Genomic DNA, 9,377 nt, shown 5'->3' with positions numbered 1-9,377 from the left:
GGGTCGGCTTTTGATATCCAGGTGGTATAGCTGGGGCTTGATTTGGAGCTTGTCCTGGTGCGTATAAGGCATTGTTGCTCTTATATGAAAAATTAGGATGGTTCTTCCAGTTCGAGTTATAGGTATGCGAGTAAGGATTTCCTTGTGCATAATTCACCTGCTCTGCTTGGATTCCTGTTAGGAGTTGACAATCTGTAGGAGTGTGACCTTGGATTCCACAGACTTCGCAATTTTGAGTCACGGCAACCACGGCGGCAGGAGGTGATACATTTAAACTCTCAATTTTCTGGGCAAGAGCATCCACTTTTGCATTAACATGATCAAGGCTACTTATCTCGTACATGCCAGTTTTCGTTTGAGGTTTTTCTACCATTGTTCGGTCGCTTCCCCACTGATAATGGTTTTGGGTCATGCTTTCAATAAGTTGATAAGCGTCAGCGTAAGGTTTATCCATAAGCGCGCCACCTGCGGCGGCGTCTATTGTCAACCTTGTGTTGTATAAGAGACCATTATAGAAGGTATGAATTACTAACCAGTCCTCTAAACCATGGTGTGGACAAAGTCTCATCATGTCTTTGTATCTTTCCCATGCTTCGAAGAGAGACTCGTTATCTTTCTGTTTAAATCCATTTATATGGGCTCTTAGCATAGCTGTTTTGCTTGGAGGAAAATATCGGGCAATAAAGACTTTCTTCAACTCATTCCATGTGGTGACTGAGTTGGAAGGGAGACACTGAAGCCATCTTCTAGCTTTATCTCTTAACGAGAAAGGAAAAAGACGAAGTCGAATTGCCTCTGAAGTGACACCATTAGCTTTAACAGTATCAGCGTATTGAACAAATACGGATAAATGAAGGTTTGGATCCTCGGTAGGATTTCCAGAGAATTGATTCTGTTGTACGGCTTGTAACAGCAAAGGTTTAAGTTCGAAGTTGTTTGCTTCGATTGCGGGTGGAGCAATACTCGAATGTGGCTCATCTTGCGATGGAGCAGCGTAATCTCGAAGAGCACGAGCTGGTTCTGCCATCTCGGGTATCGGCGAAGGAAGAAGATTTTTAAGATCAGCAATTTCGATTGGAGGAAGATTGTTTGCAGTACGATACTCCCGAATTCATCATAAGACTCGGAGATATCGTTCAACGTCGTTGATTCGTAAGTAATACGGTTCGCCTTGTGAGCGAGTGTGTGGCATACAAATCAACGAAAAACAAGAAATAAAAATTGCCTTAGTCTCTACAGCGTAACGGAAGAGTTACGATATCGACTAAATAAAAGTCCCCGGCAACGGCGCCAAAAACTTGATCGCGACTTTATGAGTCTATTGGGGTATTAACTGTAAGTGCACAGTCTAATCGCGTAGTAATAAAAGATATCGATCCCACAGGGACTTATGAATCGATATACCGTTTCCTAAGGTTACTTCGTAAAGCTAAGGCGGATTATACTTTGTTGATTAGGGGAAAAAAATAAAACTAAAATAAGATCTAGATTAAATATCAAATAAGCGGATATCGGTATGCAGTTCGTCGCAATTAGGGAATCAAATCTTCGTCGGTTTCGTAGTTTTAAAATAAATCTTTTCAGTAGACACTATTGATTTAAAAGTCTTTTCTCAAACTCTCGCTCTGTTGAATAGACTATGATTTTATATTAACGTGCGCTGTCACTAATTAGTTAAGTCAAAATCACTTTTTGAAAACAATAGAATCTGTAGAAACTCTTTTCAAGAAAATGCTAACCATTTAAACACCCTTGTCTCAAACTCTCGCTCTGTTGACTTAGATTATATAATTAAACTTAAATGCTTAACTCTCGTCCTCACATTTAACCTTTAAAAATACTTTTTGAAAATGATTAGAATTTAATTAACTCTAAAAATTGCTTTCGCCCTGATTTAAAATTAATGTCCAATTTACACTGTCCGGTTAAAAGCTCAAACCGTCGTTCTATTGATTTTAACTTCTTTATGTCTTTTACTCTCGTACGAAAACCTTGGTATTAACTCTGTAAATTGAGACCATAAAAAGAGTGATTATGTTTTTAAACAAAATTAAACCAACTTAGTTTTGATTCCTTCATTCCGCTTACTTTACATACCGATATCTAAGTTTATTTAGCCAGACATGCTGAACAAGCCTAAACAATAATTATGCTTACATACAACCATATCGACAGACAATATAAATAGATAGCAGTGCAGAGCATATATAAATTTAAACAATAAAATTAAAGAACCTGTAAAATTAATAGAAGTCTTGGTTATTCCTAGCTTCGATGCTTGAACTCTCCACCACAAACCGGTTGGATTTGTTCTTACAATCTTCGATCGGACAAGAAAATAAAAACGAAGGAATAAAATACTATGATCTAACGTAAGGTTAGATCCAGTAAAAATTACACAATAGTTTCCGGTGTAGAAACTATTGTGAGAAAATTAATTGAATGCTTTAAAATTGACTGGAAAAGAAAAGGAAATAACAATTGCTAGGAAAGTAGAGTGCTGGAAAATAAGAAATACAGTAAAAATAATGCGGTGGCGAAAACTGGAAAATTGAGCGAGAGCCGCAGAGTTCCACAATTGGTCTTATTTATATCAATCCATTAAGTGACCGTTTCTTCCATTCAGTAGGTTTCCTCACATCAACTGGTCAAGCGAAGAAAGAGGAAGAACATGCTTCTGTTACGCGTCAAACCCAAAAATATAGGAATGGGGTGTGACGTTCGTCACACCATGTGTTACGCTCGTAACACAAAGCAGGGGGGCGTGACGCTCGTCACACCTTGTGTGGCGGTCGTCACAACTTCAGCGCTTCTAGTTGATAGTTGTGGGCTGGGCTTTAGTGGAAATTGCTTCTTATAATCTTTTTGCACCTCCTTTTCTTTCTTTTTCAGGTATGCTTCAAATAATGTTGCCTGGAATAAATAGAAGGAAAATACCAAGTAATATCGAATAATATAGAATAAATCAAAACAAATAATAGTATAATTTAATTAAATCGAGTCCAAAAGTGTGATATTATTTCATGTTATCACCAAATTCCTTGTTTTTTTATTTTTAATTAATTTTTTACTGTTTTCATAGTGTCGAAAAAATCCAAAAAAAATCTCAAAATTTTTATTTCACGTCATTAGATTAAGTTTGGTGCTTTTGTATTTTTCTGAATTTATTTTAATCGTTTTTCTTCTTTCTATTTGTTTTTGTCTATTTCCGACATAATTGGTATTTCTGTGTTTTTTTATTACATAGATGATCAAAGAACATTAAGGCAGTTTGCTGCTCATGATGTTAATTATAATGACTGTTGTATTGAATATTCTGATGTTTCGGTTCCTTTTGAATTGAAATCTGGTTTAATACACTTGTTTCCAAGGTTTAGTGGTCTTGCAGGTGAGGATCCGCATGAGCATCTGAAGGAATTTGAGATTGTGTGCTCTGCACCTTCTGGACCTTCACTAGAAGATATTGTCAAACAAATGGCTGCAAATAATCTTCAGTTTCAACAACAAGTAGATTCTACTTTAAAGACTTTGCAAACACAGATTGGGCAGCTTGCCACTTTGGTGAATGCCATGCAGCAAGCTCAAGGATCAAACCAACAACCCTTGGAAGAACATTCTGTTTTTCAAATAGATTTGATTTTTGAAATTGTTGATGATACTTGTAGTGATTTGTTTGCATCTGATTTTCCATCATTGTCTGGTTTTGATGATGTTTATTCTTGTGATATTTGTATTGAAACTAAAATTTGCTCTGTTTATGCTGAAATTGAGGCTGCCTTGCAAGTTGATATTCTTACTGCAGATGAGGTTGCAAATAAAGTTGTTCATGTAGATAAAGCTCTTGACATCCCGGCTGCCCCAAACACTCCTTTTATTGAGCAGCCACCTTCCCTCGAGCTGAAGCAACTTCCTGAAAATATGAAATATGCTTATTTAGAGATGAATGAAAAACTACCGGCTATAATTTCTTCTAACCTTGATTTCGATCAAGAAAATAAGCTTTTGCAGGTTTTAAGGAAGCATAAAAAGGCATTTGGTTGGACATTGGCTGACATTCCAGATCAGATCACCTTCACGTGTCCATTTGACACTTTTACTTTTAGAAGATTCTTTGATCCTGGAATAAAAGGCAAAGATACTAATAAAAATTTCAAGTTCAATGGACATTACCCAAAGCTATTCCATGACAGCCCCACTTTGGAAGAAGAAAATGTAGAATATATCTCTTTGGAAAAGGCTGCTTATGTGATCACCTATCCTCCTTGGCTACTCGGGTGTGTTCTTTCCTCTCTCTTCTCTCTCTTATTTTATGTTTGTTTCTTTCATTGAGGACAATGCATATTTTAAGTGTGGGGGAGGGAATACTTTATTTTATTTGTTTTTGTTAGTGTTTTGTTTGTTTTTAGTCATTAAAAAAATAAAAAAATGCATCTTCTTGAAAGTTTTAGGCTATAGGTTACTTTGAGTCGAGTTTGCGGATACTTGGAAAAAATTCACAAGATCGGTATCGTTTTAACACCGTAAGTCTCCTGCATATGAAAATTGAGTTGAATTTTTATTATGTTTTAGCCTTACATTCTCATCCTCTGACAGCTCTTGAGTAGTTTATTTCAGCAGTCAACACCATCTCACACGCACTCTACGCAGGGAAGCCGATGAATATAAGTGAGTGCTCCGAAAAAAAGAAAAAAAAACAAGGAATGCACCTTCTAAGTTTGGTGACCCTCACCCGGTCACTTAGCCCAACGGTTGTGGAACCTTCAAAAAAAAGTTGGAAATAAGACTCTTTTGTAGTTGGTTCAACGGTTTCTGGTGCTGAACTTGGTAGGGCGGATTACGGTCTGATCCCCCACAACTACAATTGAGTAAGCAAAGGGTTATGCCACTTAAGTACCAGAACCCCGTGCATAAAAGGATCAGAGTCACTAACCGGTCGCCTTGCTATGGGTGTGTGGAGATAACGGGCTTAATGTGATTGCGCCTGAATGAAAAAGAGCAAAAAGAAGGATGAGTAAGTTAGGCTTTAACATAATAATATGATTCGAGTTGATTTGTGTATTCAGGTGGTTTATGACTGCACAATTATGGATTAGTGTTCCTACGATATCCTTAGTGTGCAAGATTAGTACCTATCGATGCAAACTTAACCGAAGAAGACTTGTAGCCTAGGATGAGTAACTAATTATGTGTTTGTGTTTTGTTTGTTTTATTTTAAATTTTGCTGGAGTGCAAAAGTTCAAGTGTGGGGGAATTTGATCAGTGCATTTTGATGCACATTCTTCTATATTTATACTTATGCATTTCCATATTTTAGTTTGATTATTTTTCCCTTTTAATGTGTTTTTATAATTTATCTTATTTTTGCACTTATTTGTTTTTCGCAGTTTATTTTCAGCATTAGCAGCTTTCGCGAGAAAGATCATATCCTAAGGTAGGAGTATCGGAATGAGACGTGCTATCAGTCGATGGAAAGCTAAGAAAAAGATCTACAACTTTCACGAAGAAGTCAGAAGCTGATTCGGCCTGTAACAGGACCAGAAAATTCGTTGAAATTGCAGCGTTAGTTTTATTTAAGTTTTGGGTCATTAGTTTTGGGCTTGGGTTATGTTTTCGATCCAGTTGGATTGTAAATCAAATTCCTTGTTTTCCATATACCTAGCAGCCGTATAACATGAGGATGATCACTATTCACGAAATACTTGAAAGCTTTGGCAAGAATTCTCATGAAGAACTAATCGATCCAAACAATTTGCTGTATTCGGGTTCCGATACCTTGAGATTTTAGTAATTCTTATTCAGGTTTTTTATTCCTTTCAATATTAATATATGTATTTTGTTTGCTTAATCCGATTTACATATGCTATATTGATTTAATCCGATTAATTGTGTGATCTTAACTATAGTCACGATTTTGTTTGCTTAATTCGTTATCGAGTCCGTTTAATTCATGTTTGCTTAATTCATGAAACTTAATCCCGTTTGCTTAATTCGGATAATAGGAACATACAACTTATACTATCAATTATGCTTGTCAGTTGATATTATAATCGAATAGGAATAGTTAATCTGCGGTTGGAATTACGATAGTCGATGATAGGCAAAGACCGAATCAGTAAATTGTTGCTACAGCTTATTTCAATAATCACTTATTTTAATCTATTTTTTTAATTGAATCCTAAACCAACCAAAACCCCATTAATCGTTACTATCATTGGTTAATTCATTCAAGAATCCTTGTGAGAACGATAATCCGAGTCAATTTGTCGCTAACTACGTTTTGTCAAAAATACTCGTTTTTGATCCGCGCGCGACAGCGGATCAAACACCGTAACAATAGTTAACGATTGATTGACATTTGTCTCTGTAGGATCAATAATATTTTATATTACTCTGACATACTCCGTATACTTGCGGAAAGCACGCTTCAAGTTTTTGGTGCCATCGTCGAGGACCAATTACGTCAAATTTCGTACCCTGTTGATACACCATCTAGATTAAGGCCACCCTTACCGGTCAATGAGAAGAACTCGCAGTACCGGAACTTTAGAAGATCCAATAGAAGAACTAGAAAGATATGCACGCGCTCGACTTTTCCTCCGACGAATCAGAAGAGCAATGGAAGAAGAACAAAACCAAAAACCACTTGAAGACTTTGCCCTACCCTCTAACGAAGAACCTCATTCAAGTATTGTTAACCTTGCAATCGCAGCTAACAACTTTAAATTGAAACCCACGTTGTTACAAATAGTGCAACAAAACCAGTTCGTTGGTCTCCCAACTGAGAACCTGAACCAACACTTAAAAGTTTTCATTCAACTAGATGACACATTAAAAACCAATAACGCTTCATCTGAGAAGATACATTTACGCTTATTTCCTTTTTCCCTCAGAGATAGAGTAAGATCGTGGCTAGATTCCCTTCCAGTAAATTCTATCACTACTTGGAGTGACCTGAAGAAAGTATTCCTTGCTAGATACTTTCCAACAAGTACGACTGTGGTCCTACGAAACCAAATAACCAGATTTACCCAACATGATGGTGAATCACTTTTCGACGCTTGGGAGAGATATAAAGAACTATTAAGAGCTTGTCCACACCATGGTTTAGAATAATGGCTGATTATTCATACCTTTTATAAAGAACTACTCTATAACACAAAAATGACCATCGATGTTGCCGCTGGTGGCGCACTGATGAACAAACCATACCTAGAAGCATGCACACTCATTGAAGATATGACACAAAACCATTACCATTGGGGGACGAAACGAACATAAGTAGAGAAGAAAGAAACAAAGGGAGGTATGCACAAAGTTAGTTGCCTAGACCATATGAAAGCCCAGATGAACGCTCTAGCACAAAAAGTCAAAAGCTTAACCATTATCCTACAGCTACCATAGCTACAGTACAACCCGGATGCGAAATCTGTGGAACCCAAGGGTACATAACTGTTGAATGTAATTTTTTAGCTGAATCAAACCCAAATCAGGTCAATTATGCCCAAGGAAACCCTTATTCAAACACCTATAACCCTGGATGGAGGAATCACCTAAATTTTTCTTATAAAAACAATAACCCTACTTAAAACTCTACACCTCAAAGAGCATCAGGTTTCCAAGCTCAAAGACCAACACAACATATACAAGTTGCTCTTCAAATATCCAACCTTGAGAAAATCATGGAAAATTTCATTTCAGCTCAAACTCAACAAAATAAAGAATTCATGAACCAAATCGTTCATATAAATGAGTTGATTACACAATTAGGCACCAAGGTTGATTCTTTGGTAACCCACAATAAGATGCTTGAAACCCCGATCTCTCAAGTGGATCAACAATAAGCTGCTCAGGCTGCGCTAGGAGGATCATTTCCTGGACAAGCTCAACCTAACCCCAAGGGGCATGCTAACGCTATTTCCATACAGAGTGGAACTACATACAATGAACCTGTAGATCCTAGGTTGAAGAAATCGGAGCCACCAAAATAGGATTATGTGACCACACCAGACAAACAAGCAATAGAGGAACCTGTACATCCTGAGAAACAAAGAGAGGAAGAACTTAAAAATAAGGAAGAGGTAAAAGACAACCAAGCTTACATACCACCCCTCCTTATAAACCTTTGATCCCATATCCGCAAAGACTTAAACAAACCAAACTAGATAACCAATATAAAAGGTTCGTGAAAGTGATTGAGAATCTCCATGTCGAGATTCCATTCACCAAAGTTATCACCCAAATACCATCGTATGCCAAATTTCTAAAAGACATCTTAACTAACAAACGTAAGCTTGACGATCCTAAACCTTTAGAATGCAATTCAATCGTTGAAAACAAACTAGCCAAAAAGGAGAAAGACCACCAAAAAATTTCTATACCTTGTGTTTTAGGAAATCATGTCATTGATAAAGCACTGTTGGATTTAGGAACCAATGTGAGCTTGATGCCTTTAGCTGTTTGTAATAGACTAAACCTAGGAGATATGCAACCAACTAGGATGTCCCTTCAACTAGCCGATCGATCATTTAAATATCCAATATGTATATTGGAAAATATTCCAGTTAGGATTAGACAACTTTATATTCCAACTGATTTCATTGTTATGGACATTAAAGAAGACGATGAAATCTTTATCCTTCTAGGTAGACCCTTCTTATCAACAGCTGGATCCATAAGAGATGTCAAAAGAGGAAAAATGACTTTTGAGGTATGGAATGAAAAAGTATAATTTATCTTATCCAAATTTCTAATGGAACCCGCCATAGATGACTCATGTTGTGCCATCGATATCATCGATGGATGCATAAGAGAACTAGACTAAGACCAAGAAATGCTCATCGAAACGATTAAACTACCCTCGACATCTATAATGGAGGGTGTTAGTTTTAAATCCATGACACCCTTCGTAGATGACATACTTTATGAATGCTTGGCACTCACCCCTGATCATATGCCTGGTCCTAAGAAACCATCAATAGAGCTTAAGGAACTACCAAAGGTCATAAGATATGAATTCCTTGACAACGAACTAAATCATCCAGTTATAGTAAGTGCAACCCTAAATAAGGATGAAACTAATCAACTCTTAGATATCTTAAGAGAATATTTTACAGCTCTAGGCTATAACATTTCCTACCTTAAAGGGATAAGTCCTTCTATGTGCATGCACCGAATTATGCTAGAGGACAATTCTAAACCCTCTAGAGAACACTAAAGAAGGATAAAGCCTATAATGAGGGATGTAGTTAAGAAAGAAGTTCTAAAATTACTAGAAGCTGGAATAATTTACCAAATCTCCAATAACAAATGGGTAAGCCCCGTGCATGTGATACCTAAAAAGGGAGGTGTCACAGTTGTACAAAATGATAAAGGAGAAC

General features: G+C 36.9%; 1 non-coding gene across 1 annotated transcript; it reads left to right on the top strand.

Annotated features, from left to right (window-relative positions):
• The first annotated feature begins 542 nt into the window (after positions 1–542).
• Positions 543–649, top strand: LOC127090143 (small nucleolar RNA R71). The gene has a single exon (XR_007791673.1). It is a non-coding gene; the product is annotated as a small nucleolar RNA R71 (small nucleolar RNA).
• Positions 650–9,377: the final 8,728 nt, after the last annotated feature.

The sequence above is a fragment of the Lathyrus oleraceus genome, chromosome 5 (genome assembly GCF_024323335.1).
Source record: "Lathyrus oleraceus cultivar Zhongwan6 chromosome 5, CAAS_Psat_ZW6_1.0, whole genome shotgun sequence".
Classification (NCBI taxonomy): Eukaryota; Viridiplantae; Streptophyta; class Magnoliopsida; order Fabales; family Fabaceae; genus Lathyrus; species Lathyrus oleraceus.
The sequence above is the reverse complement of the archived record's forward strand: the minus strand, read 5'-3'. Positions and strand labels throughout refer to the sequence as shown.